Source organism: Rattus norvegicus, chromosome 16 (genome assembly GCF_021556685.1).
Source record: "Rattus norvegicus strain SHRSP/BbbUtx chromosome 16, alternate assembly SHRSP_T2T, whole genome shotgun sequence".
NCBI lineage: Eukaryota > Metazoa > Chordata > Mammalia > Rodentia > Muridae > Rattus > Rattus norvegicus.
The window spans coordinates 49,483,496-49,509,247 of NC_141549.1; the positions used below are offsets into that span (position 1 = coordinate 49,483,496).

Below are 25,752 nucleotides of genomic sequence, written 5' to 3' on the forward strand. Positions count from 1 at the left end.
TATAGGAAGATTAAAATCTTCACTGAATAATTAAGGCAGAATTCAGAAGCTGAGAAATAAAATACAATAAATTAATTTCAAACATGAATGAAACACAAACCAATGAGTCTGATTTTTTCTCTCACTTTTTGAGCTTTACAAATGTGTTATGTAAAAATGTTTAGTTACTTCTGGAACAAGCATTTACAGTTTTGATTTGTTCCCTAAAATGTTTCAATAAGTTAAAAAAAGATACATGTGTCATCTCACCATCAGAATCTGCTTCAAAGACAACAAGAAGAAATCAAATCTGCTTAATTTTAGCTCATATACACTGCCTATGTGTAATATTTCAAAGACACAGAGATTCTTATAGTCTGCTATATATCATGTGTGCTAAAGGAAAATAATTTAGAATAATTGGAAACAGGGCAGAAATGTGCATTTTGCAATATATGAAGTACCTGTGCTTATTACAATAACCATAACCTATATTAATATTCACATAGAAAGGAGGGGATTGCTCCCAAATCAAAAGTACTTATAAAAGGGAGTTAAATAATTAATTTGCTAGTTATAATCTTTCCTAAATATTAAATTACCTCTAAAGTAATTGTTATTGGGATTAAATGGAAATGCAAAAGTAAAATATGGATGGCTTTCTCTCTTAGAATGTGCAATTTTTATGTAAAGAAAGGGATTTTATTTTTAGCAAAGTTTAGACTAGCAACACAAAAAGTTCTGATGGAAGAAGATGAAAATTACAAAAATTAGTTCTGGAATAAATGCTGAAGAGAAAGCTACACAAAGTGTTCACAAGGCCAGACAGGAAAGCTTTGTGGAGCTGGAAACTGACTAGTGCATACTGGCTGCAAGACAGGATATATTCGTTCTCAGTGTCAATTTAAGTAGTCAGTTTTATATAACCATCTCTTTATTGTCTAGAACTGAAGGTATTTATTTCATTTTTCAGAATTACTTTTGTGTAGATGGTTACATATTACTGTCATTATCATTGTTGCATTCAAATTGTACTTCAACTTAATTGAAATTGAATTGTATCACATCACAGTTTTAGCTAATCCAAACAAGGGATAAAGCCTGCAATAGCTGTTGCATAAAGGGGCGTTTTAGCATTTGGTTTGCAGTTTACAAATCATATTAACAGAATGACAGAAAGTTACAAGAGCTTTAGTTTTACAGAATGAAATAAGAGATAAGTACTATCTGTGACACCACTGAAAAGAATATCAGTTGTGGAGATGTTGAAAGCAGTAGGGCGAGTATAGAAATACCTTCAGGCAACTGAGAGGTAGGCAATTAAAGACCCTATATAATTCAGAGAGACTTGAAAGTATTAAGTAGGTATCATGAGACAACAACACAGTAAAACCCTGCAATACTAGTTCTTCTGTGTTCTTGTAATGTAGAGTTGCCCAAGGTAAAAAAAGAAAACTCCAGGACAGTTAGCTTCCTTCCAAAATACAGACAGAAAAGGAAGATAGTGCTGATCAAACATCTCCACTGTAGTCAAAATCGGAAGAAAGCAGAGCCCAGGTGTCCTCATTACAACTGAGTTCAGCATGAGACTGTCACTATGCCCTACTCTCAGACTCCTCTAAAACACATGTCAGGGTCTGGATTAAATTCCCAGCACAGCATAGACACAAATAAGGAGAAAAGAAGGAGAAGAGGAAAGAGAATAAAAGGGAGGAGGAGGAAGCGCGTGCTGATGCTGATGGTGCTGGTGACAACGAGGATGATGAATATGATAACTATGCTGAGTACACCTACAGAAAAGACAGGACAGTAACGACAGCCACCATTCACTCAGAACGAGCACGAAGGCCACCCTAAGAAATCTAGTTGGGCTTACAATGATTCAGAGTCAAAAAATAAATAACAGAAGTAAGTATCTTTAGGCAATTGAGAGGTAGGTGAATTAAAGACCCCCGTAATTAGTAAGTCAGGAATGGAACACAGATAAAATGAAGATGAATAAGTAGACAGTAACAAAGGCATTCAACATAAAACAACCAAACCATCTTGAGCTAATTACGGTCCATCTATAATGCAGATAAACTTAAAGAACATCTGAAAATAGAATAAACACAGAAGAATAAAGAACAAAGCCTGTTTCAGGGACCAAAAGTACAAACAGGGGTAGGACATGCTAAAAGAGCACACAGCTGCCTCGAATAAGCCACTGAGGATTGATCTTGGCAGGACTACTCTAGAGGGAAAGGTTAGACTCTACACTGATGCTCAGGTTTTCCAGTGAAAGCATGTGTTCAGTTCTGGGGGTCATGATTCATCATTTCTTGTACGGCATCTTTCTAAGTTTTCTTGTTCATTGATGTGTTATAGAAAATCTGTGTTCTGGTGAGAGGCAGGGAGGAATCAAAGGATTTCAATAAGTTTACTATCAGTCTGCATACACCCTCTGAAATCTATGTATTTTGCCCCATTTCTGGTAAATAAAAATTGGGTAATAGACATGACTTCCTCAAGAATGAACAAGGATAATTTTAATTTCTTGGGGAAAAGTCTGTTAATTGCGGTAATAATCCCTAATTTATGTTGAGATTTTGACTTTGTACTCTGAAAGCACTGTTGATGTTAAGTGTAAGATTATCGGTAAGTGGATAACACTGTCTACAAAGGTCATACATCACAAAGACATGATTTTCAAAACAAAATGCTTCTATTCTATTTGAATTTTTATGTTTCTTAGCAGGCTATATATGGGTATTAACACTCGTTGATGCAAGGTTAAAGAAAGGAAATAGAAGTATCTTATTCTAATGACAAAGGAACAGCCATCTTGGGAGTTCAGCAAGATTTGAACATCCTAATATAATACTCTAACTTCAAAAGGACCTAAAATCAGAAGCAAGGCAGGCAAAAGGAGAATAAATCACCATCTGACTGACATGATGTGATGTCACATGAGCATTCTGGAGGTAATTTTGGAGGCTGACTAACAAAATTGAGAGTTATAATCAAGAGATGCTTATAGAACTCTGAATTCTACCCTTTCTACAGATGTTACCGGAAATAAAGCCTTACTGAAATCATTCCATTTTAAAATTAGTATCATCCTGACATTAAGAAAGTTTTCAGGGTTATGTCTTCATCTATAGTATATGGTGTAGAGGTTTATCAAGAGTTCAATGAGTTCAGAGCAGGATGAAAATAACTGAAAGATGTTTAAAAAATGATATTCAGAGGACTTCATTGACAACCATGATAGATTCTGTAAAAGAGCACTTATAAAGTTGATGGTGAGAAAAAGATAGAGTATTGTTGTCTGCATTAATTTAGAAGAAAGCATTAATCTGAAGTGAACACTTCAATGCAAAAAAGAAAAAGAAAAAACCATTTTACAGAAGTGATTTCCATCAGCATAAAAATAATTTAAGAAGTAAAACGATAAAAGAAATAATATAAGGGCTATTCAACCAGAACATGTATGTTAAATAGCCCAGCTCACCAATTTTGCTTGTGTGCATGTACATTTTGTGCGTGTGCCTGAGTGTGAGGCAGTGGTGTCATGGGAGAATGATCGTGCACCTGCACGTGCCAAGAATCACATTGTAGGATTGTTTTCTTTCCCCTGTGTGAGTCTTGGAAAGCAACCCCAGGTCATCAGGCTTGGTGTCAAACGCCTTTGTACATGAGATATCTCAAGGTTTGCTAGCAAAAATGGTCTTTGTTGATATATTTTATTTTAACAATTGTCTTTATATTCAAACTCTTTAAATATGCCTGATTGCAGGGATTCATTGTTTGTGCCTTGTGAGTGTTTGGATGACAAGCAGGCACTTTTGTTTACTTCTTCATGCTTTTTGTATTTTGTTTTGTGGATTTTTCATATAATATATAATGTAAATGCCAGGACACTGAGTCTGGTCCTCATGTTTGTACGGCAAGCATGTTATATGCTGTGCTGCCCAAATCTGAGATTAGAGAGTCCTATTGAAGACATGCAAACTGACTGAGTATATTTCAATCCATTGCATTCTTTTTTATTAGGTATTTTTATTAACACTTCAAATGTTATTCCCTTTCCAAGTTTCCCACATTCTTAATATGAAGAAAGTTACTTATATCTAGATTTATACACATTACAAGCCAGTGAGCAAGAATTATTTTATTTAGGTTATTGAAGACTGTTGTATAATGAGTGTAAAGCTGTTGAAAAGCTTACAGTGTATCCTTGTGTATATGTGTCTATATTGTCTATGAGGATATTAGTAGGTATCCTGGCAACACATTGCAGTAGAATCTGAAAGTAGATAATCAAGAGCCTGAACATTATACTATGCATAAATAATTTCCATAACTTATAAACATGTACTTTCAAAATATCTTCTCATATATTGTATGATCGATTAACTTGGAGATGCCATTGAAAGATATAATTATTCTTTAAAAACATAAAGTTATAGAGCTGACAGAGACCTGAGTCCTTAGTCCATTCTATCATCAATAATTCGTTCAATAAGTTGACTGTTTTATTAGTATATATACTAACATATACGTATACCCATATACACTTCTTATTGAAAAATTCCATTGGCATTTGGTAGGAAAATAATCTGAGTACATATATACTGTGTTTATATACTATGTGTTGTTATACGATGCATATACAATACACTCTTAAATAGTTAAAGACAATAGTATGATACTAGATATAGTATAACGAAAATATTGATTTTCAATAAATGAGTATCATTTAGAATGTGTTTGATAATTATATTTGACATAATGTGTCAATTAACACAAGACTTCTTAATCTGGTTGGATGGTGCGGAGTAAACAATTAAGAGAGAGACAAGAGAATGTACCACACAAAAGAAACAAAGCCCTAAAACAGACTTCTAAAAAGCACTTGGTCCTGCCATGGCTCAACTGCCAAGTGTAAGGGAATGTCAGGGTGGGGAGGCTGGAACGGTTGGGTGGATAAATGGGAAAGCACTCTCATAGAAGAAGGGGGAGAGGGAATGGGATAGGGAGTTTATGGATGGGAAACTGGCAAAGGGGATAACATTTAAGATGCAAAAAAAAATCCAAAAAAAGAAAAAAGAATAAGGTCAAAAAAAAAGGAAAAAAGAAAAAATAATCTGTTTCCTGCACTGTAGACCACATGGGAATTAGCCTCATTCCCTTATAAGTGAAGACCATTATCACTAACACATCATAGTAGTTTACTTTTTCATTCCAGCATTCTTTCTTTCAGTAAACACTGAAATTAATGATGAAGACATACAATTCCTACAGAAGTGTCCACACACACACAGACAGAAAGAACTGTCCAAGTGCACATGAACTAGATTCATTGTTGAATATGCTAGTACTGATTTCTTAATATCAGCGTTATATTCCTTAAATAATTCCCATTATTTGCATTAATATTGAAATGATATAATACTATGGTTTTGGTAACAACCATATCATTAACTTTGTCCATATGTTTGTTTACAGTAGTTACAGAAAGCTTGCCTTTGATAATCATTTTTCAGTGCTCATTTTTATAGCTAGTTAGCACTTAGCATGTGGCTTTAAGGCTAACATATGATTTGACTTACTTTATATGCTCACTATTAAACTACTTATATTAGAGATCTGGAAATAAATCATTAATTCAATCACTCATCTTTAACTAGAATATCGAGTACAGCTTTTGTTTTGCAATTAAATGCATTTTATCAGATAACATTCTGACATTGTTATTCATTTTTTATTGGATATATTTTTATTGAAATTTCAAATGTTATTCACTTTCCTGGTTGCCTGTTCATAAATCCCCTATCCCATCTCTCCCTCCCCCTTTTTCTATGATAGTGTTCAACCACCCACACCTTTCTGCCTCCCTGTCCTGGTCCTGATATTCCTCAACCTTGGGAAATCAAGTCTTGGCAAGACCAAAGGCCTCTTCTCCTATCGGTGCCCAAATAGTCCATCATCTGCTACATATGCAGCTGGAGCCATGGGACTGTTCATGGATATACTCTTTTGATGGTGGTTTAGTCCCTGGGAGCTCTGGTTGGTTGGCACTGTTGTTCTTATGGGGTTGCAAACCCCTTCAGCTCCTTCAATCCTTTCTCTAAGTCCTCCAATGGGAACCTTGTTCTAAGTTCAATGGTTGGCTGCTAATGGCCATCTCTGTATTTGTCATGCTCTGTCAGAGCCTCTCAGGAGACAGCTTTATCAGGCTCCTGTCAACTCGTACTTCTTGGCATCAGCAATATTGACTGAGTTTGGTGGCTGTATGTATATGGGCCGATCCCAAGAAGGGAAGTCTCTGGATGGCATTTCCTTCAGTCTCTGCTCCAACCTTTGTCTCCTTATTTCCTGCTATAAATATTTTTATTCCCCCTTCTAAGCAGGACTGAAGCATCAGCACTTTGGTTTGGTCATCCTTCTGCTTAGGCTTCATGTGGTCTGTGGATTGTATCTTGGGTAATCCAATTGTTTGGGCTAATATCCAGTTATCAGTGAGTGCATACCATGTGTGTTCTTTGTGACTTGGTTAACTCACTCAGCATGACATTTTCTAGTTCCATCCATTTGCCTAAGAATTTCAGGAAGTCATTGTTTTTAATAGCTGAGTAATACTCCATTATGTAAATGTATCACATTTTCTGTATACATTCTCTGTTGAAAGACATCTAGAATTTTTCCAACTGTTGGCTATTACAAATAAGGCTACTATGAACATAGTGGATCATGTTGCCTTGTTATATGTTAGAGCATCTTTTGAATATATTCCCAGGAATGGTAAAGCTGAGTCTTGAGGTAGTACTATGTCCAATTTTCTGTGTAACCTCTAGACTAATTTCCAGAGTTGTTGTACCAGCTTGCAATCCCACAACAATGGAGGAGTGCTCCTCTTTCTCCACATCCTCACCAGCATCTGTTGTCACATGAGTTTTTGATCTTAGCCATTCTGACTGGTGTGAGGTGGAATCTCGAGTTGTTTTTATTTGCATTTTTCTAATGGCTAAGGATGTTGAATATTTCTGTAGGTTCATCTCAACCATTCAATATTCCTCAGTTGAGAATTCTTTGTTTACCTCTGTACCCCATTTATTAATAGGGTTATTTGATTCTCTGGAGTCTAACTTCTTGAATTCTTTGTATATATTGGATATTAGCCCTCTATCAGATATAGAATTGGTAAAGATATTTTCCCAATCTGTTGGTTGCCATTTTGTCCTATCGTCAGTGTTCTTTGCCTTACAGAAGCTTTGCATTTTTACGAGGTCCAATTTGTCAATTTTTGATCTTATAGCATAAGCCATTGGTGTTCTGTTCAGGAAATTTTCTCCTGTACCCATGTATTTGAGGATTGGCTCTTCTGCACTTTTTCTTCTATTAGTTTGAGTGTATCTGGTTTTATGAAGAGGTTCTTGATCCACTTGGATTTTAGCTTTGTACAGGGCTATAAGAATGAATCAATTTGCATTCTTCTACATGCTGACTACCAGTTGTACCAGTACCATTTGTTGAAAACACTATCTTTTTTCCCTTGGATAGTTTTAGCTCCTTGTCAAAGATAAAATGACCATAGGTGTGTGAGTTCATTTCTTGGTTTTCAATTCTATTGCATTAATCTACTTGCTTGTGCCTGTACCAATAATAAAAAGTTTTTGTTTTAGGATGAAATGTACTATAGATATATGTTAAATCCATTTGGTTCATAACTTCTGTTAGTTTCACTGTGTCTCTGTTTAGTTTCTGTTTCCATGGTCTATTAATGAGATTGGATGGTTAAGTCCCCACTATTATTGTGTAAGGTACAATGTGTGCTTTGAACTTCAGTAAGGTTTCTTTAATGACTGTAGGTGCACTTGCATTCAGAGCATAGATATTCAGGACTGAGAGTTCATTTTGGTGGACTTTTCCTGTGACAAATATGAAGTGTCCTTCCTTATCTTTTTTGATAACTTTTAGTTGAAATTGATTTTCATTGATATTAGAATGACTACTCCAACTCTTTTCTTGAGACTGTGTGCTTGGGAAATTATTTTCTTCCCTTTTACTCAAAGGTATTGTTTCTTTTTGTACTGAGGTGTGTTTTCTTGTATGCAGCAAAATGCTGGTTCCTCGTTCTGCATCTAGTCTGTTAGTCTATGTCTTTCTATTGGGAAATTGAGTCCATTGATGTTGAGAGATATTAGGGACCAATGATTGTTGTTTTCTGTTATTTTTGCTGTAAGGGGTGGAATTATGCTTCTCTGGCTAACTTCTTCTGGGTTAATTGAAATTAGATTACTTGCTATCTAGAGTATAGTTTCCCTCTCTGTGTTGGAGTTTTCCATCTATTATCCTTAGTAGGGCTGGATTTGTGAAAAGATATTTTGTAAATTTGGCTTTTTAGTGGAATATCTTGGTTGTTCCGTCTATGTTAAATGAGAGTTTTGCTGGGCTAGCATTTGTGTTCTTATAATGTCTGTATGACATCTGCCCAGGATCTTTTGGCTTTCATAGTCTCTGGTGAGAAGTCTGGTATAATTCTGATAGGTCTGCCTTTATATGTTACTTGACCTTTTCCCCTTACTGCTTTTAATATTCTTTGTTTTGTACATTTGGTGTTTTGACTATTATATGACAGAAGGAATTTCTCTTCTGGTCCAATCTATTTGGAATTCTGTAGGCTTCTTGTATTTTCATGGACATCTCTTTCTTTAGGGTAGGGAAATTTTTTCTATAATTTTGTTGAAGATATTTACTGGCCCTTTAAGATGTGAATCTTTGTTCTCTTCTTTACCTATTATCCTTAGGTTTGATCTTATCATTGAATGCTGCATTTCCTGGATGTTTTGAGTATCTTCTTTTATGATGGGTCAGTGTTTTCTATGGTATCTTCTGCCCCTGAGATTCTCTTTTTTATCTCTTTTATTCTGTTGGTAATGCTTGTGTTTATGACTCCTGATCTCTTTCCTAGGTTTTCTGTCTCCAGGGTTGTCTCCCTTTGTGATTCTTTATAGTTTCTCTTTACATTTGTAAATCCTGGATGCTATTATTCAATTCCTTCACCTGTCTGGTTGTGTTTTCCTGTAATTCTTTAAGGAATTTTTGTGTTTCTTTTTCATGTTCTTCTACCTGTTTATCTATGTTGTTCTGTATTTATTTAAGGGATTTATTGATGTCCATCTTAAAGTCTTCTAACATCATTATAAGTTGTGTTTTTTAATCAAAATCTTACTTTTTCAGTGTGTTGGATTATCCAGGGCTTGCTGTGGTGGGGGAACTGGGTTTTGATGATGGTAAGTAATCTTGGTTTTGTTACTTAAGTTCTTGCTGTTGCCTCTTGCCATCTGCTTGTCTCTGGTTTTAGCTGGTCTTACTGTCTCTGACAGTGGCCTGACCCTCCTGTAAGATTGTGTGTCAGCACTCCTGGAGACAGGATTTCTTCCAGTGAGATCTGGATGCAGAGAACTGTGGCACAGGGTCAGCTCTGGGCACAGGTATAAACCAGAAGCTTCCTGTCCCAGCCTGCTCCTTCGTTCCTGTGTCCTGAGTGCTCCGAGCTGGTCCTTAGGATTAGAAGTGATGGTCTTTCCTGTGGTCTCAGGTGTGTCAGCACTCCTGGAGACAGGTTTTCTCCTGGCAGAATCTGAATGCAGAGTGCTGTGGCATAGGATAAACTCAGGGCGAAGGCAGAAACCTGAAGGATCCTGTCCCAGATTGCTCCAGGTGGGTTTCCCGAAGGGCAGGAATGTAAGTAGAAGTGATGGTCGCACCTGTGCTCTCAGGATTGTCCACACTTCTGAGAATCCAGCTCTCTCACCGTGGGATCTGGATATGGAGGACTGTGGTACAGGGTCAGCTCCCATCTCCGGGAACAGGCAGAAACTGGAAGGATTCCTGTTATTCCTATTTAACTTTTATTATGGTGTGTGTATTTCTTCCTCAATCCTTCTTGAAGTTTTAGTGTTGTCTTGTTACTTGCTCCTTTCTTTTAAAAGTTCTCTAAGTTCAGAAATTAATATCCAAATTGACCCCATGAAACGACTTAATTTTTTGGCAAAATCATTACTTTTTCTTGGTTTTTATCATGATCTTTATCACTGTCTTTATGAATCCTCCTTTATTTTTTCTAGTATCAATCATTCTGTCACTGATATCAAATGTCTAGACCTCTTTTCAGAGCAGGAATAGGCATAGTGTCCACTGGATTCGACATGGGCTGACTGTGTGTCCACAGATTCAAACTCTACAGTGAAGCCTGTTGGGCTTATCTCTGGGCATCAAATTGAAGACACTGACTCCTCCTCTCCTACATCCTTTCTAGTCCACAGTTGGGCAATAAGGACAGTGTCCATATACTCCTTCTCCAGTCAGTGCCTGAGTGTTGACAGCACCAGTTCCTTCCAGGCTGAGTGCATGTAACCTACATGATATGATTATTGTTGCAGATGATATGTCATTCGTGCAAGGGAGTTTTCTAGATCTTATATTTCCTCTGTCCACTCTTCTACAGTGTTCCCTAAATTTTAGGAGTAGTTGTACAAAAAGTTCATTTAGGGCTAGAAATGAAATCTTATGCTAAATTAAATCTAAGTCTCTTGGGTAGCAAACGGCATTAACTGTTATTTACTTCAGACAGATGTTTCTGATCAAGGATGAGAGAAGATTTTATTTGTGAATATAGAAATAGGGCTTTAGAATTTAGTTTGAAGCTATGTAAAATTAGTTCATATTAGTAGTATGAAATACCCTGGGTCATATGATGATGCTAAGCATACATTTTTTGACTGAGGTTTAGAGTCCTAGGTATGGGGTTTCCCTTGTGTGCTATACCTCATATCCAATCACTGACTGGTTGGCTATTTCTATAGCATTCATTCTGTTATTATGCATGTGCCTGTGTCTTGCCTGCAAACTTGGAGGTGATATTCACTGGAGTTACAGATGTTTAAGATCATTGATGTCTTTTCTCTCACCAGAAACCTGTTTAGCATATCATGACCCTATTACATGTAGCCAGCAAGGAGAAAGCTTTAATCTTAATTTTATATTTTGCAAGCAAGATGTGTAGGATCTTCAGCAATGGGCTTTTATATCTGTTTATTTGTGGAAAAACAAGATTAATGACAAGGGTCAGTATTGCGGGCTAAGGATAAGCTTCAAAAATAAAAGTCATATTTCTATTGTTGAAGCCCCAAAGTTTTCTTCATATTATCCTGTTTCACAGGTCAAAAATGTTTGTAATTGCAGCTTTAGGGAGACCAGAGCTCTGTATCTGCACTAAAATATACATACCCACACAGTGATACATGTATTCACACGAATATGATTAAAATATAATACAATAATACATATGATATATAAATGTATACATGACATCATAATATAACAAAACTTCAAATAACAACAATATAATAGATGATATGATTCTATACAAGTCTTTTTGTAGCACTTGTACTGTTATATGGATCTGTGGTATCTTACTAGCAACAATTTACATGACACTGAGATTATTGTTTAGAAATTCACTGAGTTAAATTCATCATTTAGCCATAAAATTTATCTCCCTTTAAACTCCTTTATATTTGGTACAATAATTCATAATATTTCACCAAAGATTCTAAATGTCTTCTGTCTTATCTGTTATCCTCTCTGATTTAGAGGCATAACAATTCTTACCCTCTACCTTTTACTGCTCCCATTCTTTAATCTTCAAAATGAAAAAAAATGAGGTCATATTTTCTTAATCGTCTTCTTTCTATGAAATATAATTTATCTTATTTTCAAAGCAATACTTTGGGCTATGTTCAGGTGACAATCAGTAATGGTTTCTCAATGGTTTGTTCAACAAATGCAGTTTGCAATAGTTATTTTCAAGTTGGACAATTAACTTTTCCCCTTTTATTACAGGTGCATAGAGTTGATTTAATTCAAAGACTTGGTTTTTGTCATGCTTCCATCAGTGGAAAATCTGTGATACCCATAATTTCAGTCTTTTAAAACCTGACTGGTTGCCTGTACCCACTGCATGATCTTCCTCTGCGGTCCAAGACTCCCACCATTGCTTTCATGTTGATTTTTATATTTACTAGCCCATGGTTACTTTGTTTTGTAATTCCCTAAGGTTTTCGTTTTTATCTTCAAAATATAGCATTTACTCACTTTCTTTTAAAACTTTACTAAATATTTTGCAACTTAAACTTCAGAGAATATTTCACAGTATGATATCACTCAGATTTACCACAATGTAATATATAACCAAAATTACTATTCAGTTTTCATTAAGAATATAAAATAACATACCCATTCTCATCATGGCATATAATTTATTTTCATTCTCATGATTACTATTTTTCAAAAATACTGTGTACTTTCTCCTACATATATTGTGATTTGTACTATCTTTGAATGTATCTTTTCTTTCAATTAGCCATTTATTGTCATATGTCCTCTTTTTTTGTTTTGTGTATACCATTGGATTTATTATAAAGTATTATTAATAAAGAATATTAGTATTTAAATTCATTTCATCTAGATTTGCTTGAGTTTTTATTCTTCTTATTTTAAGACAATATTAAAGTCATTTTCTTGAATCTTTGTTTCTTACTGTCATTTATCTCATTTCTTTTATGTTTTAAAGAACATAATGTGTTTCTGCATTAGAAAACCCCAGTGAGTTCATGATGGCATAAAAGACTTGAAGGTAATCAGACTCCCTTACCAAAGCATCAATGTCCTTTCACAAATCAACTTACAATCACCTAATACAAGTTGACAAAATTGTGATTAAAAGAATTTAAGAAATAGTCGTTTTCATGTCTTTGCTGAATTAAGAACCTTTTCCATCTCTTTTTACAACATAGAATGTAGCTAATATTAAGCACCACGATGCCCAAAACTTAACTAATTTTATATCAACAACCTAAAGGACATAATTTATCATTTAAAATAAAGACAAAAGAGAAAAGGATATAGCTTAAAATACAGATTCAGACCAGCATATCCAATAGGTTATCATCTGGGCTCAGTGGAGGAAGTGACCTGAGGCTTATTCCATCTGTGTCGTTGCATCCCTGAAGTAAAGTATAATAAGGGTGTGGTTTCCCAATTAACATAGGGGAAGTGTCAGCAAGCTGAAAGGTTTGCCTTCATATGTTCTATGGGAAGAGTATGCTACTAAGGTTCGTCTGACACAAGTTACTAGGAAATAGTTTGAGAATGATCCTGTGACTTATAAGTTTAATTTTTTCCCCTTTTCCCTAATGGAGACTACTAATCTAATGCCCGAACATGCTTATTGTGATTTGATAGGACACTGGATCATAGTGAAACTGTATGGAAACTAAGAGATGGCAAATATCTAAAGTTGACCATGCCTTGGGAGACCTTCAGAAATTTAGACACAAATTGTGCTTTTAAAAGAAGTGGTTTTCATTAATTGAGTTGTGTCTGCTTTGTAGAAGGTTGTACTTTCCTGGAGTTTTTTTTTTCATTTCTTTTCTTTTATTACTTTTATTACCTTACAATCCAGCAGTTGCCCTATCCTGGTTCCCACTACTACAGTTCTTTATCCAACACGCCTCCCCCAGTCTAAGATGTTGTTCCCCTGATATTTAAATTTACACATTTTATCTTAGATATACTTCATCTGGTGCTAAAATCCAAATGGTAGCTACAATAAAAATGAAGTGTAAATTAGGAACCAGCATGAGGATGGATCCAAGATAGTATTTAAAGGGTCTAAGAACTTGGAAGCCTCATTAGACTTTTTGTAGTACATAGCATTATCTTACATTTGGAAAAAAACATTAAGCACATAGTTTAGCAGACTTTAAATAGTAGGTAGAGTTCAAGAATCTTCAAAAATATCTAGTATAAAAAGCATAAATTAGTCATGAGAAGTGGTTCATATTCATAACCCAATAATTCAGAAACAGAGACCAGATCACCAACAGCATATGGACAGCCTAGGATGCATAATGTGCTCCATGACACACTAGACCATAGAATCAGACTTCGTATCATTTTCAAGTACTTCTATTTTACGGTTAAATATTAATTACTTTGTAACATCATTAACATGCAAGTTTGAAAAGAATCATTCAAGTACTTGTTTTTAGCATACTACTTCAGTATTAAGTCTTTTAAAGTTATTTTGTTTTATTATTTTATGTGTATAGATGGTTTTTCTGCAAGTATGTCTGTATGCCATTGTTCATGAAGGACCCACTGAAATCAGGAGACATTGGGCCTCCTGGAACTGGAGTTAGAGAGTTGTAAGGAACGCTGTGGATACTGGAAATCAAACTTGGGTACTCTGGAAGAATACCAAGTGCTCTTAACTGCTGTTCTCTCTGTCCAACCCCACACTATTAAATGCAAAGCTCTTAACACTGAAAATAGCATATGCTACAGGAAAAAATATTTAAATTAAAATATATTCTGTAGTATATATTAATTTAAGTATTTTTTAGCATAAAATCAAATGTTCTGTGTCTAACTCTTATATAATTCCTGGAATGTAAGAGACAAATCATTGATATTGAAAGTAAAGCAGGTGAAAGGGAGATTAAATCACCATTTTGCTAATAATATTGATTCAAGTGAAAATTCATCAAAATTAGGCAAACAGGAGATACATTTACTGATAATGTAAAGGAAAAGAAAAATTTCCACTTTTGATATATAAAAAAATATAAAACTACCTCAATAATATAATACCCTGTAGAGAAAATTTACATCCCTATTCCCCATCTGCTATTTGTCATTTAGTTGATTTATCATCTAAGTGATCACAACATTTCCTCTGAAAAACTTAGTAGAGATAATATGAGTGTATTCATTCATTTTGAAGGAAGTCAAAATTAGGGGCACAATATAAATCACTTTAAGTAACTATAGGATGTATCCATAAATACATTTAAATAAGTCATCTTAAAGCAAAGCACTCTGAAAAGAATTTTCTGATACTACAATGAATGGACTTTCTTCTTTTTTCCCAATGCTATTTCTTTTATTTATTTAGTACTCTTTTTTATATTTTCACTTTTATTAATGTTTGGACTTTCAAAAAACAGTTGCAAAAGCAATTATGTCAGATCTAGTATGAAAAGTGTGCATAAATGTGCAATGATTTGAAATTTATTAATGAAAAAGTGAAAGCATTCAATCCTCTATAGCACAACCCAATATGTTGTATTATGAAATCCTTACATATAATATTAAGTAGAAAAGGAAGAGATAATTGAATCAGTGTATCTTAAACACAAAGTCAACTGTGACTACCCTTAAGGCTCTTTATGAGAATGGTCCTAAGTTGTTCTCTGCTATGAGTATCTTACTATTAACAAGCCATGCACATGGCACTGATGGATTCATTATTGAAAGTAGTGAAGAATATCACAGAAAGATGATCCTGGCTGATGTATACATGATCAAAGGTTATTGATTGTGAAACAGTCCAAATTATAAGATTGGGAATCTGATTCATGGAAACTTGAGTGTTGGACAAGAGCAGGTAGAGTAATAAGGCTTGTAACCTGGGATGCATATAATGAGCTCCCACATATAGCAAGCTATACCTAAGTTAAAATTTATATGGAAAATCCAAACACACAGGTACAAAGTTGCAACAAGAGACTGAACTTTGCCTTTGTATACTCATCTGGATTTTCAGGCATTTTGCAATATTTAGTACAAAGAACCTGACTATATTCATCATGTCCACAATGTAGAGACATGGAAATGTTAATATAAAATTTGTTTTGCATTCCAAACTGATTGCACAGATGATATTTGTATGAAGCCATTGTAATACAAGTGAGTAAAACAGAAAGGGGTTGGAAAGACGACTTGAAGGACCTCAAAGACAATATTTCACAAAAGAAACATAACTAAAATGTTTAAATTAAATACAATCAATAATCAGAAAATTAAATCTAAGCATAATCTACTAAACAATGTTGTAAAATATATATTATGTCACTAATATTATATGAATGGTTATTATAAAATGAAACATATTATGAAATATGAACAAATAATGCCAAACAGGAATCTACAGAAAAAAATCATGAACTAAGTAAGCATACATTGTTACACCACATAGTAAATAAAGGGTACTAAACTAAAAGAGTAAAAATATTTAATAACTTATTAGTTGAGCTCTTTCCATTTGTTTGTTTGTTTGTTTGTTTTGTGGATAACCAGTTAATTTCTGAATCAGTTGTGCACAGTACTGTGAAATACAGATGATCAAACTGTAAGAGATATTTTAAGTGCTGATAGAGTAAAATTTCCTATAAGTAAATAATAATAAGGTTAAAACATTCCCTAGCACTAATCTATATCAGAATGAAAGATAAAATATGTTCTAATTCCCATAGGGAAGAAAAGATAGGAAGGAGAAGGTGAAAGAGAGGGAGAGGAAGAGGAAAGGAAAAGGGCAAGAGAGAAAGAACCTTTTATTTTATATTACTATGTTCTTAAATAGTAATGGTAAAGTGATATTTTAGTCCAGCCCTAAAACAAAAAAATCAAAACAAAACAAAGCAAAACAAAAATAAGCAAAATCTTACCTGAGCACCATTCAAAAGGAGAATGTCACAATATAAAAAGAATAATGATCATTCAGGGGCATGTATGAAATTTATACAATGTTTTTGTTTGGATATTTTTTAAGGTAGAATTTTGGATATCGGTATCGTTCACGATCACTAATTATTCTTGCAGAGGGCCCTAGCTATTTTTTCAACACTGTCATAGTGGCTCACAACACCTGTAACCTCGGTTCCAGGGGACCTGTTATCCTAGCTGTCTTTATGGGTTACATGCGCTGGCCCACACACCTACATGCAAGCAAGACACTGACACACATAAACATTTTGAAACGTGTATTTAAAAGACGCCATTGGAGAAATTAAAGATTCTGCTTAAATTCTATCCGGTGAGTCGAAGTTCAAATGGGGAATGTTTATTTGAGGTCATTATTGAGGAATTATAATTTGATTAGTATATAAAAATCTGTTCGTCTTACTTCTGATAACTATACACTAAGTTTTGATGCCAAATATTCCAACCTTAATCATGTTCATTGGGTGACATGTGAAATAAGGAACAAATAATTGAAGGAATATACCATCTTAAAGAACTTTTTGTCATTCATAGAAACTGTAAAATAGAGTTCAGTAAAGAATGAGAGAATGGATATTTAAAAGTCACAGCTTGATCATATATTTTGCCTCTGATACCTAAAGGGGATTGCCTGAAGCCAGAAGCCTTGTCTTAACTGCTGTGGCAAGACAATGCATTGGATAGAATTGCAGTGCAGCTCAGTTATGTGGAAATAGTTCAACATATGTATATTGATCTAAATTTCAAGAAACATTTAAAATACATGATGAATAATATGTTTGAAACCTCATAATTTTAATATCATATTATGATAATTTATATAAAGTGCTATCAAAAACTTAAGACTGAAGATTTTAGCCATAATTTAAGAGCCAAAAACCCCATGTGATTTTTGAAACCCAAGATGCAAAATCAGTTTAGAATAAAAAAAGGTGAGTTTTTAGGGCCATGGTGAAGGAATGATAATGAATATTTTAAACTTTTTATTTAAATTATGGAATGTTTCTATGTTTTATTAAGTAACCTTTTAAAAATCTTCACTTTGAAAAATAAAAATAAAATAAAGCATGAGTTTACATTCAAGAACATGACTGTGAGGGTGAGGGTTGAAAGTTATCTAAAACTACAAGGGAGATTGCAAAGTTTTAGTTGTACTTTATTATATCTAATATATTAAAATCATGAATGATCTAGAGCTCTTCACATTGTGTTATCATTTCAAATTCCTTGTGAGGATTTTCTTATAAATCAGAATTAGAGTTATGCTACAGTTACATGAGAGCAGTGTTTCTCAATCTACAGGACATGACCCCTCTGGGGTCAAATGACCTTTTCACATATCAGATAGCCTGCATATTACATATTACATTGAGATTCATAGCCGTAGCAAAATTATAGTTAAGAAGTAGCAACAAAATAACTTTATGGTTTTGGGTCACCACAGCATAAGGAACATAAAAATGTTGGAGCTTTAAAAAGGTTGAGAACAATTACCTTAAAGGAAGAAATAATTTAGAAATTCCTGTGTGGCATAATCTGCAAGAATGACAGGGATTACTATTTAGTGATGGGCTAAATACCTGCTGGCAACATATAGATCTATGTAGACCTATTAAAATATTAAAATGCTTATAATTCTGGAAGAACTAACCCAATCATACATGAAAAATATGAAGTTTACTAAGGAGCATGGATGTTTGAAAGTTTCTCCTTCAAAGAACCATCTTTTTGCTGAAAAATATCCTCTTGGTCCTAGTTTGCATAATTTTATAGAAAACTTCAACTTAGATTGAATTAATTATAAAGTGGCCAAATAGAAGCTATTAAACCAGGCTGTAGAGATGTCTCAGTGGTTAAGAGCACTGACTGCTTTTCCTCGAGGTCCTGAGTTCAATTCCCAGCAACCACATGGTGGCTCACATCCATCCTTAATGGGATCCAATGCCCTCTTCTGGTGTGCATATAGAGGCGAATGCCAGCAGCAAACCACTGAACTGAGAATAGGTCCCCTATTGAAGGAATCAGAGAAAGAACTGGAAGAGCTTGAAGGGGCTCGAGACCCCAAAAGTACAACAATGCCAAGCAACCAGAGCTTCCAGGGACTAAGCCACTACCTAAAGACTATACATGGACTGACCCTGGACTCTGACCCCATAGGTAGCAATGAATATCCTAGTAAGAGCACCAGTGGAAGGGGAAGCCCTGGGTCCTGCTAAGACTGAACCCACAGTGAACTAGTCTATGGGGGGAGGGCGGCAATGGGGGGAGGGTTGGGAGGGGAACACCCATAAGGAAGGGGAGGGGGGAGGGGGATGTTTGCCCGGAAACCAGGAAAGGGAATAACACTCGAAATGTATATAAGAAATACTCAAGTTAATAAAAAAAAAAAAAAAGGAAAAAAAAAAGGAAAAAAAAAAAAAAAGACAGCAGTAATGTACTCATATATAAAGTAAATAAATCTTTAAAAAGAAAAAGTTATTAAACCAAAAGAAATAAAAATAAGGAATGAATTCAGCTTACCTTTATTTACCATACAAAGTTAATTATTGTAATAACTTTAATTTTGTATATATCTCACAGAATTAACTCAAAATAAAAATAGGAATTAAATTCCAGTTTAGTATTAGAAGCACTGAGAAATTTCAACTATATTGCACTTTGTATTAATCACTAATTTGGAGTATTTCCTTTGGACCATGCATTGCTATAAAAACAGTCTAATTAGTACAAATATTTCTATTAATGAGCTATGCGATGATCCAATTTATTGGCAAGTAAAAATGTGTGTGTCTGAAACCATGAATTTTTCCTCAACCTACTTAAAAGAGGAATGAATAGTACTTCATAAAAAAAACCTTACTTTAGATACTTCAAAATAATTTCTGTAGCAGTGACCAGTCAAAGTTGAAATAAATTAATGATTTTTTATTTAAATCTTTCATTTTTCCACACCACCTCAATCTAAGTTGAAATACAGCATGACCTTTCTCCTAAGAGTCAATCATCTCTGATCTTTTTTGTCACATTACATTCTGATTGATCAATTAGTCTACATTTTCACTCTTACTGGGTCTTCATGGAAAATGTGCACCTCAAACTCTCACGGTTTTCTATAATCAAAAATTTGAAATACTACTAGATGCACTTCCAGTTTAATGAAATGAAAATAGTTCCACCTGAGACAAAGAGCAAGTCACAGGGTCTTCCCTTATTGTACTTTCTTAGTGCCATGACCCCAGTACTCCCTTATCCCCTTCAAGTGTGGAGCTTAATCAGGATTAAAACCCTTTATTTAAAGCTTCTACAAAAACACAGAGTTTTGGTTGAACAATGAATAAAATCAAATGTCCTCATTGTTATATGTTTAAAAAAAAAAACACAGAGTTTTGTCGTTCAATCACTTGGCAAGGATTATATGAAACCACACGTAATTATCCTTCATGCTTTGTCATCAATTGCCACGTATGACCAGCTATGGAATAAGATACTGAGATGGCATAAGCTATAATTAATTTTTTCTAAGAAAGTATTCACATATTTAAAAATATGGTCCTATTCCAATCATATGCCAACAGCATTAGATTGATTCAGTTAAATAAAGGAATAGTATGTGGGGATGGGAGAAGGAATCAGAGCAGAGAGTAAGGAGATGCTGGCATAGACTTGATCAGAACACATAATATTCACACTTGAAATTCCCAAGAAATTAATTAGCAAAATTTATGACCACATTAAAGTGCCCATTAAGGAATTCAAATCACCTGGTCCAAGACACTATTTGGAACTGTTGATAAATATCGTAACAGCTTACAGCATAATATCTGGAAATGGCACGAACTTTAAAAGACAGTGTATTCTTCAAAGTATGTGTGATTTCATATTACCAATTTCCGTTATCAAATTTGGAAAACAATATGAATTATACTATTAAAGCAATAGTACTCCTGTGTAGTATGTACAGTTTTAGTCTTTGTTCATTTCTATAGCCAAGTGAATTTCATTGTACTCTATAGAATAATATATCCACTAAATTTGCAATTGTTAGCAAAATGAATTTCATTATGCCGTTCCTCTGGTCATTTTCATGCAAATATCACTCATATTGCCAGTGGTTCTAACAAGAAGACATTAAATTCACCCTTCAGTCTAACATTAAGGTCCTGCTGCCACGTACCCAAAGGACAGTTCTCAACTTAAGGCTCAGTATTCTTCCAAAAGTACTAAGTTCTTTCTAGACAGCACTCATACAATCCTGGGTTTGCAGGGTGCTCCTCTATATCGATGTCAAGGCATTCTTAAAATTGAAACTTCTCTAACGCTTCTGGTTGTAACATTATCCTCTCAATACCCATTTTATGTTTCCTACAATTTATAGAGGATGTATTGTACTATGTATGAAAATAATTCCATTTCTGAGGCTGTCTTTCTTTTAATATAACTAAGTACATTCAACCAAGCTTTCAGCAGTTTTTGTATATATAACTTAAATCTGCTTGAACAGAAGGTAAAGGGAAAACAAAAACTGGGCAATGTGATTCTATCACAAATATTTTAGACGTGTTTAGAATTGTCTTTGGCAGAGTAAACATTTGGAAAAGAAGCTATTTTTATTATACTATTACTTACAAAAGCCAATTAAATACATTTAAATCCTATAAAAATATCATTATATTTCCTTGTGTGCTTTTTAATTCTAAGCTATGTGTAGACGATGAAATAACACGTTTAAATATTTGTACTCTTTTGCTTCAGCTAAATCAGCACACAGAGAGAATTAAGGGAGAAAGCCAAATTAAAAGACCTTAGAAAATTAGTTTTCAAGCCATTGTCAGTGTGTGTGGGAGGACTAAGATGGACATTTGTTTCCTTTGAAAAACATTTTTAGTCTTAATACAGAGCACTGCTACATGTCTTGGGAAGTTCATCTCTGAGCAAAAAGAGAAGTCTTGACAATTTAGAAGGAGAAGCTGCAGAGGCCCGCACTCAGGGGGACATTTCAGTGAATAGTAAGAAAGACCCACATCATACATTGCCACGTTTAAATTTTCCATACATCACATGAATTTTATTCTGAGCATATCACTTTCTGTATTACACAAAATATTAGAAAACAAAGATGAGGTAGGTATAATAGAGTTTAGTGTTTGAAAAAACATAAATTGTACAAACCATGGAGAAAACACCTTTAGATCTTGTGGAGGAAATTCTGAATTAAAAATCTCATTAAAGTAAAAAAATAATTTTTCTGTGTCATAATAAAATAAACTAGATATTATTTATGAATACTGTTACAAATCTTCCTCAATTCAATTTAAATTCACTTTATGACATTTACCCCACTTCAGGAATGTAATTCTATTCCAATTAGTACTTATTAAACAGTGTGAGTGTTTGACACAAATATTTCTGGGATTATTACAGAGAGCAACTCTGATCGTTATTAATAACTGTCACATGAAATGGTGACAGCATTGCTTCTAAAATACTATATTATGAAACCTTTCATTCAAAGCCAAGAATGCACACTTTGCTTCATTTTTTATAACATTGCTACAACTTTTTAACAATAGAGTTATAGAGTTCTTTGGGAATCTCGGGTAGCAATTATAGGGGAAAATGCAGAAAAGAGAGAGGAAGGAATGCAGAGAAAAGAGTAGAAAAAAGAATGTTGGGAAATGCTTGGTGTGATTGCCACATGGTTAGCTGGTAAAGAATAAAGAAGTTGATAAAATCTGATTGTCTAAGTTATTCTCAGACGAAACGTCTTTATAAGCCTGACTGTGCGTGGAGACTTACACCAGCTGGAGAAATTTCAGACCATCTGATTGAACATAGCCTTATCCTTTAGAGTGTAAATAAACTGAATCATGATTGCTCTCAAATCTGGACCATCCAGATGGCCCCTCTAGATAGTCAATTGATAAGACAAGGAAATTGCTACTATTTCAATTATTTTAACTATATTTTATGCTGCCTTTTTGTGTACGGATGTATTGAATGAATTAAAGTTGCTAGAAGTAAAATCAGAAAACACAAGCACTTTTTCCTTTCACCAGGAAAACTTGCACTATTATTGTTCCCTTTTCCAATCAGACAACATTTGTGGCAGCTCATGTGGCGTTTGTGTACAGTTTAGATCCTGGCAGTATAAGTTTCAAGCTTTAAAACTTTTGGTTTTGTTGAAATTAAAATGCAATTTCACTCAATCCAGAGCTGCTGCATTTATGGAAACTTGAACCTGATTTAGGTTGAAAAAAATCACTCAAGATGAAATGTCCTTTTGTCTCTCCTCATCCTGACTCTTAACATCACTATTGAATGCCCTCATATTTCTGGAGTCTAAAGAGAGATTTCCCATCAACAAAGATATGTCATATGTAACTGGCATCTGAAATGAGCACACACCTATAAAGGAGCCCAGAGAGTTTGCTGTCATAGTTCTCTGGATTATGCCTAAACTCAGCCATGGGAAAGTGTGATATTTTGTAAAGACATCAAACTTCTCCCTTGTTTCTATTATCCACTAACTTCCTGCTTCTTATGTTATGAACTTTAGATAGCTAAAATTTATTTTTACCCAGTGTCCTCTTTGACCATATCTAACTGCGCATTGTTATTCTTAGGGACAATATTTCTCTAATTCACAGGGCAGGACAATATTCTCATGCACCTTTCTCTTCCTCTATGCCGTTTTAGACCTGTTTAAGCTAGAATAAATCTTGCTTCTCAGTCACAATGGCCCCAACATTAATATATAGTTTATATGTTTTAAGCATGCATATATGTGTATATATATATATATATCCTAACTATATTTATAGAGATGCTACTATATATCCATCGATCTATAAAATCTTTAAAATATGGAACAGAGGACAAAAAGCAAATCCTGAAAAAATGTTCCTTAGATATGACAGACATTTATCACAAATTTATCACAAGTTTTGTACTTTTACATTCAGATTTGGAACATATTTGAACAAGAAACATTAAAGATTTATTTTGCCGTGCACGCGCGCGTGCGTGCGTGCGTGCGTGCGTGCGTGCGTGCGTGTGTGTGTGTGTGTGTGTGTGTGTGTGTGTGTGTGAATAATAAAAAATAGGAAATCCATCTCACACTAGGACTGGCACCTGCGGGCCACATGGCACCAAGGGTCTTATTTGACCAGCCAGACTCAGCGGACTCTCCCGCCAGAGCTTTCAAATTGTCTCTACCCCATTTGCTAAATTCTCATTTTCCATCCCATGCTTCCCAGGGATACTCTCCGGGACCTGCTGCAGCCGCCCTCTTGTGACTCTCTGCTGTGAATTCTGTCCACAAGTCCAGCATCTGCCCACTGTGGTTATAGTCACAACTCCCAGCAACCTGTTACAGAACCTCAATAAGCTTATAATTTATCAACCAGATTTATGTCAGTAAATTCCCACTTCAAAAAATGTCCACACAATAAACTCACAACCAATTGATATTGATATAAACTGCTCACCTAGATAAGACAAATTGTCCTATAACAATCCTTTTCTTATGAATTATTCAAAGCTACCTGTGGCCATTTAAAGCCACACAGAACTGGGTCATCCTCTGCCTTCATCTTGATTCTTCTCCTACCTTTCTCATCTCTTCCACCTTGCAAAAACACTGCCCAGGCCTTTCCTTTCCTCTGCCCAATAACAGGCCTTGCCTTATGTCTGCCCTCACCTGCATACAGGCATCAATCCATATATACACACGATTTTGAGTTTACATGTAACAACTATAGGTAGATTTGAAATGATTATATATATATACACACACAAAATAAAACCAAGTGACCAGAGTTTGAATAACAAATTTCAAGAGTTATGAATATTCAAGAAAATTAGAGGTTTACCAGAACAAGCACATTATGACACCTTGATTTCATCACTGAAACTGTCTTATGTTCAAATTATTTCCTCAGTATAGTTTTGATTTTACACATAAAAACTATAGGTAGATATGTCATACTTTATGGTGGGATTTTAGATACATTCCTATATTTTGTCATTATTAAATCAGAAAGTTATATTTGTCTCTTCAAACATGTTTTGTAACAAAAACATTTATGTTTTTAATATTTATTAATTTTTAATTGGATACTTTATTTATTTACATTTCAAGTATTATCCCCTTTCCAGGTTCCCCCTCCACAAACCCCTTATGCTCTCCCCCATCCCCGTGCTTCTGTAAGAGTATTCCCCAAACAACCCACCCATCCATTCCTGCCTCTCAGCCCTGGCATTCCCCTACACTAGAGAATTGAGCCTTCACAGGACCAAATGCCTCTCCTCCCACTGATGACTTACAAGGCCATCCTCTGCTACATATGCACCTTTTGTTTTTAGCTTTTTTAAATTATAGATGACATGATTATCTACAATCACTGCAGTATATAATAGAACATCTCAGTTCAGTCTACCTTTATTGTAGTGGTAACGTCAGATGTAGTCCTTTCAATTGCTTACTTGCAAAGGAACTTAAGCATTTAACTGAATATTATTCAGTTCCTAGGAAAAAATAGCCATTATTGGAGCTGAATTTATTTACATGATAAATCTGTATATATTGTTATTATGCAGAACCATGATCATGTGAATCTTGTGAAAACACAGGGAAGAATTCAATTTATAGTGCTCTATAAAATTATCTCCATAACTAGTTATTTTAGGATTTATCTCTATAGATTTTACTTTATAGGGTTTTATTTAGGATTTATCTCTTTAACTAGTTATTTTGGTTTGATAATAAATTAAAATAAAATTTTATGACCATAACTCTGTGAAATAAGCTGTGAATTAAAGATACAGTTAGTCTATATGATTAAGAATATATTTTGGTAATGTGCACAAGATACTACCTTTGGCTTAAACTACTCCTCGACTTTGAAGACCTTTTATCCTAAATATTTTTAGAACTCGAAATCCAAAAACAAAATGAAACCAAGTGACCAGAGTTTGAATAACAAATTTCAAGAGTTATGAATATTCAAGAAAATTAGAGGTTCACAAGAACAAGCCATTATGACAGCTTGATTTCATCACTAAAACTGTCTTAAGTTGAAATTATGTCCAAACTATTTATATAGACAAAGTATTTGTGAATAAATATTGAGTTATTTTAAAGCCATTACTTTCTTCAAA

The 25,752-nt window shown here is 34.4% G+C and overlaps 1 protein-coding gene and 1 long non-coding RNA gene across 1 annotated transcript in view; both read left to right on the top strand.

Moving 5' to 3' along the window:
- LOC148000548 (uncharacterized) overlaps positions 1–12,494 on the top strand; it is a 125,846-nt gene extending 113,352 nt beyond the window's left edge. Inside the window, exons 3-4 of the long non-coding RNA XR_015639890.1 lie at positions 9,566–9,687; positions 11,872–12,494. This is a non-coding gene — a long non-coding RNA (uncharacterized LOC148000548). The remainder of the gene's footprint in view (positions 1–9,565; positions 9,688–11,871) is intronic.
- The window catches only part of Erich1 (glutamate-rich 1), a gene marked incomplete at its 5' end in the record, with an annotated part of 52,793,804 nt that overhangs the window by 18,612,936 nt on the left and 34,155,116 nt on the right, over positions 1–25,752 (top strand).